The 19,678-nt window shown below is 42.1% G+C and overlaps 1 protein-coding gene across 8 annotated transcripts in view; it reads right to left on the reverse strand.

Moving 5' to 3' along the window:
* AMN1 (antagonist of mitotic exit network 1 homolog) overlaps window positions 1-19,678 on the reverse strand; it is a 458,308-nt gene that overhangs the window by 134,009 nt on the left and 304,621 nt on the right. The window lies entirely within an intron of this gene.

Raw genomic sequence — 19,678 nt, forward strand, 5'->3', positions numbered from 1 at the left:
AAAGATTTAATAATATTAGGTCCCAGCTATCAGTAATGACTCCTTGGGGGTCCCTGTGTTCCAATAATGATTCAGTGGGGGTCCCCGGGCTCCAGTATTGATAAAATGGGGGTCCACAGAAGTCAAAAGGTTGGGAACCACTGCCTTATTTCTTGGGGCTCCAAATTATGTGAAAAAGAAATTACAAGTGGTGCAGAACACTGCTGTCTGCCTTCTCCTTAATATACCCAGGCACGAATCAGTCAATTCTGCCCTCTCAGCTCCGCATTGGCTCCCACTGGAGCAAAGGATAAAGTTCAAAGTACTATGTTGTATCCATAGAGCTCTGTATATCAAAGGTCCTTCATTTTTGCGAACCTTGGCCACCTTTCACAAGCCTATCAGACATCTTAGGTCATCTTCGGCAGCTCTGGCGGTAATTCCGTCAAAAAAGGCGAAATGGGGCAGAAGATCCATGTCCTATCTTGGCACTAAATTGTGGAGTTCCCTACCTCGGTCCCTACGTCAAACTGACCCCGAATTATCTTTCTGTCAGCTACTGAAAACATGGCTGTATGATTCCAGACCAGGGTCATAAGGGTTATTACATGTACACATGAGTTAGGACTGACCACTAGTCCTCCTGTGCAACATGATTTGCCCTGCTCCTGCTATTGAACCCTCACTGCAATTATGTATTATTGTGCACATTATCACTTACCCATGTATATTAAAGTCCATGATATACCCACTAATGTTGGGCTTCACCTGGTGATCAGCAGGCTTTAAGTGGGCCGGGTTCCTCCGTGTCTTAGACCCGTTAGTAATTGAAAACGGACACTGAAATGGGTCCCTATCGGGTCCTACAATCATGTCTTTAACTTTACTGGCAAATAACATTGATCGTGTTCTAAACAATGAATGTACAACACGTTAAAGTAATCAATGTCAGCGGTTTAGTTCCTGTTTATATTTCACTTAATATTGCACCAAAATACCGGCTAGGTGGCACACCATAAGGCTAACAAAAATGTATGCTTATGCCAGGCCCCCTTTAGAGACCGTCCCCCATCCAACACATTTTGCATCCAAGGTACATCCCTGGTGATCAGTGAGGCCCTGTGAACACAGTGAACATATGGAAAACCTGGTGAGCACGCAGATTAGAGTTCACTGAAGAAGAATTTGCAGCAGCACTGACATAAATATACAGGACAAGGTGGTGCAGCTTGCCCAAGTCATGCAGAAAACCTTCATGGGGCACCTGGGATGACAATCAGGCAGTCACTTACCCTCCTGTTTCCTCGCTATCATGTTCTTGAACAACAGAAGAAGGATATGTGAAGATGTCTGGAATGTCCTAACAAAAAGGACTTTCATAGACTGTAGTTTCGTACAATTAGTCATCAACTAGCAAAAACACAATAACTCAGGGGCACGTTGTGAATACTTGGGATACGTGTAACAACCTTTAAGCCGATAACATTAGTCACAATCAGCGTTAATCAAGCCAAAACCTTCTGTATTGAGAAATGATGATCCATTTAGGCTCAAGGCCTCGGAAGAGCAGACAGTGCAAAGCTGCAGGTCCATATGCAAAGAAAAAAAAATAGTAAGGAGTCAGGGATCAAAGCGCGAGCGTTGGGGGGGGGGGGGTGCGCATTCTACAGGAAGGAATGTGACTACAAATCTCAGAATGCAGATTAGCTAAACTGATGCCGTCAGGTGTAGTGATTTAGATGTGCACTTTTTCAATTGAAAGAATTTCTCAGTTATTCAAAAGAAGAAGAAAAAAGGAAAAACAACCTTTATTTTAAAAAAGTCTATACATATTCACTGATCTGTAAAAGCCAAAAAGAAACATACATAAGTGAACCATGGTTCAACTATTTGCATTATCAAGCTGCTCTTGCAAAAGTGCTTGCTGTGACTAAAAACTGTAATTTTCCATTTTCGTGCTTTCAAATGTGAGATCGCTGGGGCAAGACGTAACCAGAAGGTGGCCTTGGGGGTGGCTACGCTGTTCGCACAAAGGAATATTGATTGCGTGAACTGAGAAACGGAGATAAGAAACTAACTACAAGTTATAGAGTTTGTGCCAAAATGCTCAACAGTTGAAATCAGTGTTGCTTCTTTAAAGTATTAACTATGTAGCTGCCTGCACTAGATAACTGCTCACGTACAATGTGTCCCAATGAATGTTCACATGTATTAAAGGCACAGCTCAATTCAAGTAAGACAGATCACTTGGTAGTTTATTCAACTGTGTGTTCTTGCTAGAGCATGTGCAATAAACATTGGCCTTTGTTTATCACCAGGTCTGTGTATGTACTCTTTATTTTCCTTTCAGATAATTATGTTTTCCCGGATCTTGCTGCAGTGGAATGCAGCCAAGATGGCTACGCCAGTTAAGCACTTGCTACTGACATTTGCATATAAGGAGATCAAACGCAGTCCATAAATTAAGTACCATAACATTAAGCAGAACTAAAACCTTGTATTTATTAAATTTGGAAGCAATAAGACTGTGGTATTACTGGCCCTATAAAAACGAAATGAAGGTTAATGAACAGCATGCTGATTTTCAGTCTGAGAAAAATAAATAAGCGGTTTAAGTGTATTTGCTGTGCAAAATGTTACAGCTGCCAGAACTTCAGAAACAGTTGTGTTTATTTTAAAATAGCACAGTAAAAAAACGTTTTTTCCTTAACGAAGTGCGTAATATTCTTATTCAATGTATCGTTAGTCGTGGACACTTACTTTGGGTATAAACTGGAATAAAATGCAAACAAAAATGATGTAACAATGGGAAAACCCGTGTAATTGTTTGTTTAATGCACATCACTCACATCTCAGCGTAAACCTTCCAAATCTAAAACCTCGGCATGTCTCTGAGCAATTAGCTGGCAGTGGCTAGCCGTTCTACTACCAATTTAGGAGGAAAAATGGATAACCTGACTGCAACTGAACTCCTTCATCTGCCTAATTTCGGCCTAAAACAGGAAACAACCCATGAAAGAAGTTGCTCTGCGCTCCGCTCCTGCGCACAATTGTCTGCATAGGAAGAAGGCTCATAACCAAAGAACGGGTTCCCTACTAGGGCTGGCCAACAGCACTGCATACAGCAAGGGACGAAAGGTGCAGCAAAACGTTTTCAGTTAGGAAATGTTAACATTCGGACGCCACGCACGCGCCACTAGGTGGCGCATTCACGTTACGTATGTCGTGTGCAATTACTGTCTTACTCTTAACCACCACTTTAGTGTAATCTTGATTGCAGTTCTTTTGGAAATACTCGACCCATTTGAAAGGCAGGCTCAAAACACTTAGCTTCTCCCAGGAGCTCGAATAATTCAGACAGAGGCGACTACCCCAAATCCCACGCGGCACTTGGTGATAGGGGGTCAGTGCGTCTGCAGTCTCTTTATGATGTCCCCGGAGGATGAGAAAGAACACCGGAGAGAAAAAACCCAGCCAGCGTGCAAAACAGTGTGAACACCCGGAGGGCAGGGGAGGCCTAAAATACATGCAAAGTAGAGGGACCCACAAACAGCTAAGAAAAACAGACCCAGCTGTACTCCATTATTAATCAGGCGGGGTGTGCTTTACATAACTACTCACGTAAGGGAACCCCGCTAATAGCCCCTTCTAATTTGCACTTGAAAAACTGAGGAACACAAAGTGTAATTTGCCAAAGATAATCGTGCCATCGGGGACTATGAACTTGAATGAACTTGAATTTCTGAACCTAGACTACACAACTCGGTGCCATCACGCAAATCGGCTTTCTTTCCTGGTGAGAGATTTATTAAAAACAAAATATGCAGAAGCCACACACGGGACGTTTAAGTGAAGAGCTCCGAGAAGCGGTCGGGCAATTCAATAAATGACGTTTGCAGAAAAAATACTCCCTTTACCCTTTTAAATGGTAGGTTAGAATGCTGGCATCTGAAATGTTACACTATGAATAGTAAATTAACAAAACGGTACATCCGTGCATCTATCGGACATAGAACACTGAAACTAGAGGCTGGTGAGCCACTGAACTCCAGCCGGGCTCGAGTTAGATGCCTGCTCTGGCCCAGCTCGAGGTACAAAATGAGGCGAAGCGTCATGCTGCTTTCGCCAGGTACCCGCGCTCTGACCTCGCGCACAAAGAATGAGACAAAGCCCTGGCCTTTGCTGTTGAAAAGGAGAGAGGGATAACCATCTAGAGGCTGAATTGCAGAACGTGAAAGCAAAAAAACCAAAACCCTAGGCACAATCACGGGTTCCCCACTTGTGTGATCCTAGGGCAATATTTTATTTGATAGAGCCTCTTTTTCCCTCATCATCACATATGGAAGCACGTGGGTTCAGGATGTGCGTGGTATAAACACCTGTGCGTTTGATTTTACAGTCTGGCAATGGTTAATGGATGCTAAGAACCGAGACTACGTATAGGTGCCTCCTACGGGGCTGCATGCGTATTTGAAAATGTATTTTTAAAATCTGTCACTTCTATTTTCAAGGCTCGGCTCGTGCACTGGCTCTAGGAGCTAAGCCCTTGACCTGATTCTCTCTTGAATCTGTTGGCTCAGCCACATCCATGGAAACACGGACGAGGGTACCGGAGCCTTCTGCCGGATACTGTGAAGTACTGGGTTTTTCAGAACCCAGTGGTGCCAGGGAACACACCCTAAGACTTCGAGTCCTTCTTGTTTCAGACTACAGAAACACAGAGTCTTGGTGAAGTCAAAGATCTTGTTTATTGGCTGCAGCCAGCAACAGGTATCCTAGAAGTACAACACAGTGTATATTCTCAGGAGACTGCTCCCCTTGCAAAGCTAACCTTCTCTTTTATACAAAATATTATGCTTTAGGCAAACATTCCTTATTTTACAGTTGACCATTCACATATTTTCACTACAAAGAAATAGCAGGGTTATGATGACAAGCCATATTTCAGTTTGTCCAGCCCTCAATCAATTACCCGGCAAGGCTCAGTACTTTCATCAGATATCGACGGACCCCCAATATAAACAGGCACCTCCTCCTTGTAAAGCAAGTCATAAAGAAAGAAACAGGGACAGGTGTGTGTAAGATTAGGCATGGTTTGTGTGTGATGAAAAGGTTTTATGATGTGTTGTGCCTTGATACTAATCTCATTCGGCCACTGGGAAAGAAACTGGCCGAACAGGTTTGGCTTCAGGCAGTGGAGTCAGCTTGCTCAGGTCACAGAGGAGTCAGCAAAGATGTACGTGTCCTTCAGACTCGTTTTCAGCATTAGTCATTGGCCTATGTGAGGGCAATCACAAAATGGCTGTCGTTTAAATGGAACCTCAGAGTTTCAGGACGGAAACTCTGATATTCGGGTGATTTCGTCACCTGAATATGAATACAATGCTTGTGCATACTATTCTAACCATTCTCGGTCTGTTGATACCAAAATCGTTGTGATACGACAATGTTTATAACACGGGTCCAGAATTTTCAGTACCACAACTGGAGCAGAGAGACGGGTGCCCACGGATAGAGAGAGCCTATGCTGGGATGGGGAAGGGACTGTGGCACGGAGATACGGACTGCGGGGCAGCGTAGAACGGACACGGTGCCAGGGAGACACTGTGAAGAGACAGGGGAGACGAACAGAGGTCTAACGGACAATCTGGGACCGAGAGACAGACGCAGTCACGGAGGCAGACACGGCAGGAATGGGCAGTGGCGCCAGGAGACAGACACCGTGTGGCAGTGGGACAAGCTGACAGGCGGTGAGGCAAGAGGCGTAGTCTCTGGGGGCTCCACTGCACCCCTTTACAGCAGCCTGACAGGGTAGGAGGCCGCACTCGGCTAAAAGATGGGCAGAGCATTTCTCAATGGTGCAAGATGAAGACACATACTTGGACAGGGAGACGCACAAGAGGACAGAGGGATATATACTGGGATAGGTGAACATGGACAGGGGAGCAGACAAAAGGCCAAGAATAGGAGGTTGGGCATGGAGGCAGATACCGGGGACCTAGAACCACCAATACTGGACCAAGGAGGAGCAGCCAGTAGGACAGGTAAACACTACACCAGAGACAGAATTCTGGGATAGGGAGTTATGTACAAGAGAATACAGAATATAATGAATCTGGGACGAGGAATACAGCAACAGTTACTCTTCAATACAAGCGGCCTTGGAGTGGGGGGGGGGGTGGCGCAAACCACCCCAGGCCATGATAACAAGTTTCCAATACCAGACCCGTTATTCACAGGCCCGGACACATCCGATCAAGAGCCTTGGTAAGTGCAAAGGGGTCGCTGGCAACTACAATCCCCTTCTCTACTCCGTCCATCTCCCTGTGCCACCCTCACCACAGTCCAGAAAATAATCTCAACACCCATTTATCACCTGGTTCAACCTCGTGGTGAAAAATTGTGCTCTTGAGCCTGTTATTATTCCTGGAAGGGTGTGGGGCCCCAAGTTGGCACCCCTCAGCTGATGTCCTAGGAAACTGGTTTACAATGTTCAGATGTAGGAGAGAGGAGGTAGTGCAGCCCTTGCAACCTCACCAGACCCATTAGAGGGGCGGTAGGAGAGGAAAGAGTGGTCCTAGATGTAAAACAAACCCTGTTCCAACAGAGACCTACGAAGCAAACCTAATCCACAAACGAAACAAAGAGAGTGATTTACTTCCTGTTTTAAGGGGGGCACAGTTTTACATTTTAAACAGCTTACCAGAATAGTGATAAGCTGAATGAATTAATAATAATTTATTGCACAGATAATAAAATCCATTACAATTAAAGCTAAAAACAATCAATAATACATTTACACAGGGTAAAAAACCACAGCTGCACATACGACCCGATAATAAAACCAGGCATTAAAGACCTACTAAAATACTCAATAATTTGTATACATTAATATCAATAGAAAAACAAAATTCCCGCAGTAGTGTTGCATGAACTACAATTAAAATATGACTGGGCCTCCTCAAAGCCGGAAACCCACCTAGTGAATAATAAACAAGGGACCAACAGTAGTCAGGCCCTGAAACTGCGTAAGTGCATTGAATGTTCATGAAGTAACTACCAACAGGCGTCAAAACCCACAGTGCAAGGTTAAAACTCAGCAGTTGGACAAAGTTAATCCAAACCCAAGGAGGCAAGAGTGGAAGTGCATTTCACACATCGTTATCCACTGCTCACAATGCCCCTAGTAAATTTGACCTGAGCAGCTTTAATTAATTTAGTCAACAGAACGTTCAGCATTGAGTTCTCAGAATCCAAAGACATAATAATAGCCTGCCGAAGGGAGAGTATCCCAAATTCATTCAACTTGCTCCGAAGATCAGATATATGCTCCTTAAGCAGGAATAAAGGCAAGCTAACCATGTGTTCAGGGATTTCTTTCTTCCCAACTGCCAGAACCCCTACATATCACACCCTCACCCGGAGTTGATGGCCATGTGGGTAAATGCTCCAGAAAAACCCAATCGCCCATCCTTAAAGCCATAAATGCCTCTTTCAGGTGGATGCCTTATGAGCAAGAAAGATAAACAGCTGGAGTACCTGGTTGAAATCAGTTAATTACCGACCAGACATGCTTAGGTCTGGCAAGGAGAGATCGAGAAGAGTGATACGAGCATAAATGTGTAATCTTTTTAACACTCAATTTAAAAGGAGGGAGGAGGAGGTTGTTAGCCCAGAGGTCCTCAGCTTTCAATCGCTGTTTACAATCGGCCAGAAAGTGATGAGACCCCTTCACTTCAGAAACACTAATTTCCAGGCACAAAACTGACTCCAAACTACCTACCTTGGCCCAGCGTAACTTATGACAAAGTTCCAAGAAGGCACCAGCACCTGTGCGGGGGAAGCAAGTTGCGATATATGAAAAACCCTCTTGCAAATCTTGTTGATCAGCCTATTTAACAGACAAGAACCTTTACCCAGCAAAACTTCCTGACCATAAGACAATGAGGAAATAATCTTTGCTCTTATTGTAGGGTCAGGAAATGAAAGAACGACAACTCTGTTTGACAAATAATATGAGCATTTATGAATAGTGTCCGGGAGGGCAGCACAGCTCTTTGCCTGCTACCACACTCAACTTTGTCAGTACAAACAGCCTCTTTTATATGTTCACGACATCTTGAATGCGTCTTATCACTTGTCATGCATTTTGATTTAAGCGCTTGCTTGGTACATTGTATCGCTACCTACGCTGGCATAAAGCCACATTTCTCCTTGAGAAAGCATCTAATTACACATTTACAGAAAAGCGAAGGTTACACATCTGTCATGAGCACATTTGTTAAAATACCGCAATGTCTTTTAACTCATGTTCTGAAGCCTATCAGTACTTTCTCCTTCAACAAACTCCACACTTGGAAACATTTCTGTCTGTTCTCCCTTGCACAGCTGCTGGCCTTCAAACATCAAAGCTTATCGTGCTCCCTTTCTAAAACCACCATTGTGTACCTTTCCCTTGTGAACGTGGATTGGTATGTGTTATCAAGTTATGACTCAAGCTTTCTATGGCCTTCTACTTCCAGCTGCATTATGAATAAATGTTTCTGCTTGTCCTTGCCCTCGCTTCAATTCTTCCTGTCCTAGGCTCTCTATTCGAATGTCATGAGCAGCCTGGGCCTGAATTAGTTTCTGACCATGTACGATTCTGCACATTTTCCTCCTAATTCCTGCATTAGCAAAAGTGGGCCTTCTTTTTCCATTTTTTCAGTAACACTCTCGTAACTTCCATTAATGGGAGCAGATTTGGCGCCTTAAGGGCTTTAAATAATTAGGAAAAAACCACCTGCAGAGCCACAGCTTTGACTTAAATCTCCTTCTTGTGCCTGACAAAACTACCCCTGGAATCAAGATGCATACCTAGATATTTATAATTCTGCTCTGGAACGAGTTTACTATTCTTATAGTCCCAGCTGATTCCCAGATGCCTTTTCCTGCCAAAGGAGACCACTTTAGTTTTAAGCAGACTAACTTCCAATTGGTTTGCGGCTGTATAAAATGCAAGTTGATTAAGCAATCTTTGAAGACCAACCTTGGTGTGGCTAAACATTGCCAGGTCATCAGCATGGAGCAGGTGGCTAAGCCAAAGAACACGGATCTTAGGGAGGGTGAGAGTTGAAAGCATTGAGAGACAATGATAAATCAGCAATAAACAAATCATTAGTGATAAGCTCTGTAGTGTTTAAGGCCATACTTTAACATATTTTCCATTTTTTATGCCAAGCATTTCAATGTTAGCTATGCAATTAAGCAAAACTATGCATACAGCTAGTGTGAGTACCAGCAAGCTGGGCAAGGGAAGATGTGCGCTGAGGTTGCATGTGGCTTCTCTGCTATGGTCAGGAAGCAGTATAAAATTATAACCCAGGAGGACATTTGTTATTTAGGCAAGCTTGAGGTTACAGGCAGGGATGGTTCATCAGCCCACAACCGCAGGAGGTGAAGGGAATGATAGAGGACCCCCGACCCCACCTTGGACCTTTGTAGTCAGAGATAGCATCAAAGCTATGTAGTAAGTTGTAAGTCTCAGCAAAGACAGGGGTGTGTGCTAAAGAGCATGATCGGACAGGTATAGACAGACCACATCACTGACCTAGTTTTGAGAAGTTAAACAGAACATTCTGCCGTAATGTCAAACAGGCCCTTGCAGTGAAACTAGTAACCACATTGCACATCTTCTATGGGAGATATTTGGAAAGCACCAGCCACATAGGCGCTCACTCTCCATCTAAAGCCCCTGAGGTTTTTCACACCCATATACAGGCGTCCACGAAGACAGAATACGCTTGGTGCACATCTGGACGGAGGCATACTTGTACCAACCAACACATCTGGGACTCAGCGGCCCATGCTAAAGGTCAGATAGCTAGGATCAATCAAGTTTCAGCACACAACGTGCTGCTAGGCTAAAATACACATGTTTAATTGCATGTTAACCGCACTGCAAGGAGGGAGAGAATATGCACTTTTGTTTCTGATAATTGGTATATCTCCTTTTTTGTTTTATATATACTGTGTGGAAACTGCTTACGTCAATGATGAAACTGGAACCTTTTTGTGGTGTCTCTGTCTGTGGTTTATCTGCATAAAAAACAGCTGCTGTGAGCAGTTAATTGGGATCAGTCTGACCTTCACGGTGTTGACTGATCTCCTGGCCACTGTGATTAAACCTATACTGCTTTGCCAAATGGGTCTACTGTTTCTTTAATTTTAGGTTTTCCTCCAACAGGAAACAGACACTCGGACAGAGAGAGACGGACGCTATGAAAAGAAGACACAAATTCTCACTGGTACAGGAATACATATTTAAACACCACGGGCTGAAGAAAATGGGCATGCTCATTGAGACATGGAAAGGTTCTACAAAGATCACACTGGATAAAAGCAATAAATACATTGTTCGTGTGGGTCATCAGTGTAGATTTTCTTCTGATCACGACTAGAACAGAATTTGCAAGACATCATTTTCTCAGTCAGACATGGTGACAGCTGTGACAGTTAAAGACAGATGAAGGGTCTGTCGGGCCCATACAAAAAGGAATTTTCCCTAAACACAACTGACAGTACTCTCAACGCTGAAGGTAGGGCTGGTTGAGTCCCAGGATAGATCAGAAATGCAACAGGATAAGGTCACTGAGATGTTAGGGCAGAGTTCTGCTTTGCGACTCTCTCACACACAACAGGTGGTTCAAATCTAATGTCAGGGGGGCCAACAGGGGAAGTAGGAGACCTTGCAGTTCCACCTCATTAGCAGTGTGTGATTTTAGGTGGATGTGCTACTAAACAATGTTGTTGAGACCTCTGACCTGGTTAATACTATTTACAGTTATTTAAGATTACTCGGAATTCATGATTCCATCATGTAAATATATTAAAGATCCAACGGTGGAGAAATGTGTATTTAAGACTGTGCTGTCGTGACTAGACAGGGCATGCTTAAAAACATACTTTATAAATGCTTAAAACATATTTAGTACAATCGACTGACCAGCTTGGTGACATACAATAAACAGGCGCGGATGTCTATACTCTCGCAGCTGCGGGGCAATGACATTATAAAAACGCACAAAAGAGGTGAAGTAAATACACAGAGAGCAAGCATGGGTGTCCATCCTCCTACCCTAATAACATATCTACTGTGTGTAAAGACGGCTCTTACGTCAGCTAGTAGTGTGATTGTGTCAGCCTGGTTTGGCAATCTATCTCTACAGAAGATTAATCCAGTCTTTTGGTATAGTTTTGCTTTTGTCTTTTGATGGAGAAAGACATTCATATTTAGATTAATGTTCAGAGTAGGAGCTGTTTTAAAATATTATTCTGAATCATCTTTCCTCATCCCACTACTTACTGCATGGGTTGGGTTGCATCTCCCAAAACAGACACCCCATTTATAAATGTGACTATATTTCCTAACTCCTTCCCACTCAAGTCCTTCTCCTGCATTAGGAGTCACCACTATCCATATGATAAAACCACACAGCCACACAAGGTTTTTTAGGCAGATGCACTTTCTGGAGTGCACGCAGGCGCTAAGCACTGGCACGAGGATGGCAATGAACAGTAGTAGTAAGCAATCCAAGGATTACTTCCAAATCCCACTCTTTATAGCACGGGGATACACTACAGCGACACACCTTCAACTCCGTTAGACATACATACATACGCCGAAGTGCTCCGCAAGATGCTAACAGTGAATCTATAGCACCTTCTGATAAACATACAATCTAGATCATGCAAGGCTGAAGAAACACTATTTTCAATGATGATGCCCCAACACTGTCCCACCTGCTACCTCTGGGAGGGATATGAAAGTGAAGGGTACTGAACCATGTAAATATTCAAGGTCAGAGCATTTCTAGCTCCAACACAAAATAACAGCCACAACTCTAATCAACAGCTAGAAACAACTTTAGGCAGGGTCGACTGTATCGTAGGGGAAGGAGCAAGCCGTTTTCGACCACTCTGCCTATGGTAACGGAAGAAATCTACTGTTCTGGGGATTTTTAGACACACCAAAAATCCTCACAACCTTCTGGAAAGCTGAACAAACCAAAGAAATATCCAGTCCGCTTGTATCATTCAACAGAAGACTTCATTGTTCAAAAGGGAAAGTCAAAAGAAGGTCAACCTAAAGAATTAATAAATCATATCGGATTTACCAGAAGTGCTGCACAAATTTATGGAACGGTTTATAAGTTCATATGTGAATCAGGTAGTTGATGAAAAATATGCAGTCAATAAAGGATGAGAGAACATTTTATTTGAAAATACACACTTTCTACGTTTTTTTTTTTTTACAACCAAGTCATAGCAGTAGCTGATGTCTGTGAGAATGTTTTCATTAGCGGCAGGTGTGTAAGTAGACATTACATTCTTGCGCCATGAGGTGAACTTGGAGGGAACGTTTATCGATTGGGAGGGAGGTGCAAATGCTGCATCATTTTCAAAACCAAATGCATCATTTACAAAGCTATTATGACTAGCGCCCCACTTGTAATGCATATAAGTTCATGATCTCTGGTTGCACACCCCCAGCCAGGCCACTATCAGATAGGAGACTACAAATAAAAAATTAGGTAGCAGGTCTTTTTCATCAATGCACCCAGGAAATGGAACATCATTCACTTATTTGCAAGGCACGCCCCAACACTGCTTCAATTTAGGAAAGAGTTGAAGACGCATCTCTATAAAGGACACTACACCATAATGCAGCAATGAACCAAAAAACAGGCCCCTTTCCTATTCGCTGGCTGTATGTTTGCCTTTGACCCAGTACATCGCTCTACTGTCTTGTTGGCTAGGTTTGAACTACACAAATGCCAGGTACACATATCTTTACGACTGGTAGCTTGAAGATCTTTGACTTCTAACTTAAACTCACCTGTGGCACTAGAAAGACTTAGTCTTTCCAATTGTAAACATCCGTCCGCGAATGATGGCTTCAAACTTAATTGTCTTTAGGATGAACCCATCAATTTCTGCCAGAAGGTCCGAAACACGGTCAGCTATTTCTACCTTCTGATTATTAATGGTCACTTCAGCAAACAATGATACAACTGTTACTTTGTCAGATCGATTAACTGTGTTTTTCAATTATTTTTTTTCACCAGTGCACATTGATCACCTTATTCCTTCCAGTATGTAGTTACCTCTTCAATAATATTTTGGGCGCCATACTGAATATAATTCACCCCACCTATCATTCATCCTTGTTACTTTATGGCATTTTCTTACATTTTTTCAAATGGAATAGTAAGTGTGAAGAAGGAAGCTGGACCTCCAGCCCCCAAAGAATAACAGCCAAAGAATGGTGAATAAATCCAGAAATAATATAGGGTAGGTAGGTAGGTATATATTCACTAAAAGACCAAGGGTTTCAGGGATGTTATAGTTAGGTTAAGATTTTACACACACAAAACCGCAGAAATTCAGCTGTTTAGTTAGAGTTGTTTCAAGTAACTATAGCTCGTGCCCTAAGGTAATTATAACTTGTGTCCTCGTCATGCACAGTTCTCATGAATAACTTTACTGCAAATGTTACAGTGTTATTATCAATGATGCCAAAGAAGATGTAAGGAATGTGAGGTTGTCAGTGAAAGGCCAGAGCTTATATACTATTCGGTTTAGAAAGTAAACTGTGGGTAAATATGTCCTGCATGCCCGCAGCAGTCAGGCTCCCAATTTCCAATTGAGTATTCCGTACAGTGAATTTGTTCGAGCTAAACGCAATTGCAGTTCCGAAGAGGACTACATGGCAACACGTAATGAAATGATTACACATCCGAGGTTAAGGGGCCACTCAACTGAACATCTTAAAAGGACAAGTGATCGAGCAGATCAGATTAATAGGGATATGATAATATTTGAAAAAAAGCTAGAAGTGAGTTGAATCCAATTCGCTGTATTACAAAGTTTTCTAATCAGGCAAATATGCTATAAAGGATTTTGTGTAATATGATGGGATATTTTAGTACAGGATCACATACTGAAACATAAATTGGATAACAATTCTTCAGTTACCTATAAGAGGACTACTTCCCTAAAAGATTTATTGGTGCACAGTTTTGTAGAACCCCAGGATGTCATCTGGCTTTCAAACCTAAAGGGTTCAAAGTATGTGGACATTGTAAGGCTTGTAAATTCAGTAACAACATAGCCAAGGTGACTTTGGAGGGACCTATAAGGATATGGAATATCACCAAATTCATTACCTGTACCACAGAATTTGTAGTGTATGCGATTATATGTCTTTGTGGGAAGTGGTACATTGGGTCTATGTTATTCCCTGTGAAAAAGCACATTTTAGAACATTGGCGGGGCATTACGAAAGTGATGGTTCAAATGGCACAGCTAAACATTTTAGTGAAGCCCATGTGGCGACTTGAAAAAGGCCATTTTTTTTTTTACTTGACTCTTTTCCTAAAAACCCAAGGGGAGGTAATATGTTATCCAAATGATGCCAGCTTTAATCATGTTTGAATATTGAAGCAGGCTGCCTGAGCCCCTAGTTTATGAATACTGAGGAAGATTTAGTAGCCAATGTATAGTGTTGATAATAGAATAATAAATGTTCTCTTCTTACATGTGTTTTTATGGTTGATTTATTGTTGAATTTATGCTCTTGACAGAAACAGAATATGGTGATTAATAGTATAGTACTTGAAGGTTTTTATTATTATAGAATATGAATAAAGGACTTACACATAGTATTTTTATCTGTCAGATAACAGGAGGAATATATTTTGAAAACAGAGAAAAATCGATTGGCAAGACATCAAGTATACGACGCATAGTAGGCTATTATAGCATATTTCTACAGGATGCTAGAATACCAGGGATGTGGATTATGTTATGTGTAATTGGGTTTGGCTACTATAGCATCACTGTTACAAGATTCAGTACAGTTGTAGATGTTACATTAGCCAACTTTATGAATTTATGTTTGAATGCTTGATTGGAATTCTATATTTATCACAGTATGAAATTTTGCAATAATTTTATTACATTTTCAATTATGAGTTTGATTTTTCAAGAACTTGGTACAATGCATGTGGAATACGAACAGGATGTGCAAGTCTTTTCGTTGGTAAGACTTGCACTTGTGGTAGTTCGATAAAATGAGTGCAATGCATATGAATAATCATGTGAACAAGACCTGTTCTGGGTCGAAACGCAAAGTATTTGTTTTCGTTGCCACTAAAGAAAATAATATACCGTTGCACAATTTATAACTCTGGGGTGTGGTGTGTTTTTACCCACCGGAGAGGAATACCGGCGGGTGTTATCTTGTATTGTTATTGTGTCGGCTGGGGGGACTCAAGCTGCACAAGTCCCGGTCCGTTGGCTGAGACATCTTCCGCTTCTCGCTTTGTGATATATATATATATGTATATATATATACGTATATATATATATATATACACACTCACTGAAAAAACTTAAGGTTACAGGGACGTTATAGTTAGGTTGACATTTTACCCATACAAAGCCATCGAAATTCAGCAGTTATAGTTATACTTATACTTATGTAAAGAAACTATAACTCGTGGCCTTAAGTTAATTTCCAGCACAAGTTATAGTTTCTTCAGATAAGTATAATTATAAGCATAACTAGAACTTATGAATTTCTATGGTTTTGTTTGGGTAAAGAGTCAACCTGACTATAACATCCCTGTAACCTTTGTTTTTTTCAGTGAATTTCAATGTTTTTTTCAGTGAATTTCTATGTTTTTTTCAGTGAATTTCTATGTTTTTTTCAGTGAATTTCTATGTTTTTTTCGACGCACATGTTAATATTTGTGTCAGGTTACAGCAAGCCAATCAGGGTCTTGCTTTTCCCTAGGATTCAAGGAGGATCCCAAGAGGATCCTAAAATCCACGGATCGGCCGCGGATGGAACCCCCAATGCACAATTTTTTCATCAAAAATTTCACTGCAAATATTACACTGATATTATCAAAGTTGTCATGAGTGCCGTAATTTGTGGGGTAATTAGCAGTGCACGATGAGGGCGTGGGTTATAGTTATTTTAGGGCACGAGTTATACTTACTTGAGATAACTAACTGTAACAGCTACATTTCTATGGTTTTGTACTTTTAAAACATAAGCCTAACCATAATGCCCCTGTAACCTTTGACTTTTTAAGTGAATTTCAATTTTTTTAATTCTATTTCCTAATTATAACGTCCTTGTAACCTGTTTTTTTCTGTGAATTTTTAGAGGTTTTTTATACGTAAAGTAGTTTTCATTACTATAGGTTAATCCAATCACCGCCAAAGGCTTTGCTTGGTGGCAGTTGGCTGCAGGGCCTGAACAGTGGCCAGGCCCTGCAGCCAACCCCCTATAACCACCCAACTAATTGCTGCGCACGGCCTTTGGCCATGTGCAGTGAGAGTTGGCTGCAGGTCTGCTTAGCTTCCCTCTCCTGGGCAATTTTGGCCCTGTAGACCATTACAATTCCATGAGGGGGGCATGTGCCCCCCTCCCGGGGCCTAGCCTTCTAAAATATTTTATATATATATCTATCCAAAAAACAAACAAAGTGCAGGAGGCTCCTGCACTTTGTTTGTTTTTTGGATCAATTTCACGGGATTCTCCGTTCCCGTGTTGTGGAGCTGCCCTGCAGAGTTGGAGGCCCCCTTTAACGGAGTTTGCTGTGTGGAATATATATATATATATATATATATATATACCCCTTTCCTGGCTGACTTTGGCCCCGGGGACCACATCCCCTGGCCTATACATTTTCTTTTCTTTTTTTGGGGGGGGGTGGGAGGCACACGACTCCGCTCCCCAAGCTGATTTTAGCTACGGAGACCCCACCCCCCAGGGCCCAGCCTGAACATTTCATTTTTATTGGGGGCAGGGGGTCTGCATGACCCCCCCTCCCCAATTCATCCCCGAGGGCCTGGCCTAAACATTTAATTTTTATTGGGTGAGGGAGGGGTTGTGCAACCCACCCCTCCCCACCCCCCCCAAGCTGATTTCAACTTCGAGGAACCCATTCCCCAAGGCACGGCCTAAACAATTAATTTTTATTGGGAGGAGCGGGGCCACGCGGCCCCCTTCCCCAGGTGGATCTCGGGCCCGGAGACTCCATCCCCCGGGGCCTGGCCATGTCATCTGGGTGCCCCCAGGGCATGGAGTCAAAATGGTTGGGTACCATGCAGGGAGCCTGAAGGCCCCAACGGTCCCAGCTGGCTCCTCGCCTTCTGCTGGAGGCAGCCCCGCTGTCACAGAGGGGGAGCTTCTTAAGATGCTGGGAAAGCAATTATTTTTTCTGTTTCCCTGCCTGCATGTCTGCAAGCAGGGAAACAGAGGAAACCTCCGCTTCCAGTGACTGAGAGCAGTTTGACAGCGCTTACTTGCAACAGCTATGTCCCGGGGGTAGGCACCCCGGGATATAGCAGGAGGCGGCCCTGGGGAGTGGTGGTCCCCATGGCTGTCATTGGCTCCTAGAGGCAGGCCCCCCTCCGACGGGAACTAGCCCCGAGAACCACCCTTAATTATATATATAATAATTTCACTGGAAAAAAAATAAAAAGGTTACAGTGACATTATAGCAAGGGAACAGAATACAAAAAAAATAGAAATTCACTTAAATAAACAAAGGTTTCAGGGACGTTACAGTTAGGCTCACATTTCAAAGGTACAAAACCATAGAAATTCAACAGTTAGAGTTATTTTAAGTAACTATAACTTGTGCCCCCACCATGCACAGTTTTCCCATCAATAGTTTTACTGCAAATATTGCAGTGATATTATCAATGATGTCATATAAGATGTGATGAGTGATGCAATATATGAGGTAGTTAGTGCATGGTGAGGGTGCGAGTTATAGCTACCTATGTGTAATATATATATATATATATATATATATATATATATATATATATATATATATATATGAGAGAGAGAGAGAGAATGAATATATCTGAGGTGGACCTGCAATTATTCGTGTCACCTACAATCTGGCTTAGGGTGGCTATTCTAGAGACAGCAAAGCAAGACCCCAGAAGATGGCAATTACACCAAGCACAGGGATTGTATCAAGAGACAGGGGGTGGAACCACTAAGTATGAACCTGTTTTGAGATGCCTAAAGGCATGTTGGGTAACTGCCAATTCCTGGTCCTGGAGATAAAGTTCTGCCCTCTTCTCCCTGCAACCCTTTTTGCTTCTTGGAGCTCATGTACTCTAGTAACTGTAGCTCATTCCTCCTAAATGTAATTCATTCTCAGCAGCAGAGGTGGGGAAATGACTGAAAGAAATCTTAAACAAGAAAAATGTGTCCATTCATTTAATTCATTTGCAGAGCACGTGCAAAATTGGGTAACCGCTTTAAGGACTTTGTGCATTTCCCAAGGTGTGGTCATTTCTCCCAGTCTCCCTTGCAAAATGAGGCCAGGGAGATACAAAGCAACTTTGAATTGTTACAGATTGGATGGGGAAAAAGCAGTGCGCCCTTTTTTAAGTCTCGCTTGAGACAACGCACATGCGCTGTTCCTTACAAGTCCACTTTAAAAAAAAAAAAAAAAAAGGAAAAAAACGGCCTAGAGCCCGCCCATTAGTTACCATTGGCAGCTTGATTCTCGCTCTTCTTTCTTTTACTCCCTATTGGCGGTAGGCTTGCTTGTCACTCTGGTCAGCCAGTGTTGCTTGTTTTAGCAGGCTTTGGGAGGATTTTGGTTTAAATTCTTTACAATCAACACATTGTTAAAATAAAATTGGCAAAGCTAATAGGTCTTGCCTATATGAGATCTATTCTTTTTGTTAATTTTTATTTTGGGAGATGCGTTTTAGTCCTTCTATTTATAATACAATATAGTGAAACCAGACATATGATTGAACGCTTTACAGTCAGGTTACATTTCACTCTATGGGAGACTTGCATCTATCCCAGCCAACTGTTTTAATGTGTCTTTACACAGTGCTTAATGCCCCTGTGAAGCACTTAAATGCTTTTCGGTTTGGCACATTTCTATATTTACTTGATTTTTTTGGACCCTTTTTCATAATTTAGTTATGTGTTACTAATTGTGTTAATGTTTAAAGAAAATGTTTTTCTGACAAAATTACGGGTTGTTTTAACTTGCTTGATTTTTTAGGATTACAGGCGAGAGAGGATATGGTATAGCGAGTATAATTTTATATTACAGTGAGTTTTTTGCCTTCTTCCCATTGTGTTTTCTTTATTTGCTTAATGAGTACCTTTTAACAATAATATAAATCTCAACACAGTGCACAACACTGCACACTGGCAAGGTTTGTAAAACTGTATGAACAAAATAGTACTGGGGCATAGACTGGGAGTTCTCTTTACATGGTGCATGACCTAAGGTGATAATTAACTCTAAAGAGAATCTTCATTTTAGGTAGGTAACACTGAATACAGTAGCACACAGATTTTAAAGGGCATATGTGATAGTCAATTCTAACAGTTATATTTGTATAACAAAAAGCATGCCATTTTGCTACGGGCAAAAGGGAGTTCAATCAACACCAGCAGTTGTGTGATTTCCTAATGCTCACACCCGTCCCAGGACATTGCTTCAAGTAACTTGTGAAGCAGTTCCAAGGAAATAACTGAGGCCAGATACTGCAGCTAACAGTTGCCTCAACTGACCACACACTGCTGCTTTCTTAGGCTCAGATGGATTGTGTAAATTTATGAATTATGGCTTTGTTTTGACTGCGTGGTGAA

Source organism: Pleurodeles waltl, chromosome 4_1, assembly GCF_031143425.1.
Source record: "Pleurodeles waltl isolate 20211129_DDA chromosome 4_1, aPleWal1.hap1.20221129, whole genome shotgun sequence".
In the NCBI taxonomy this organism is placed as follows: domain Eukaryota; kingdom Metazoa; phylum Chordata; class Amphibia; order Caudata; family Salamandridae; genus Pleurodeles; species Pleurodeles waltl.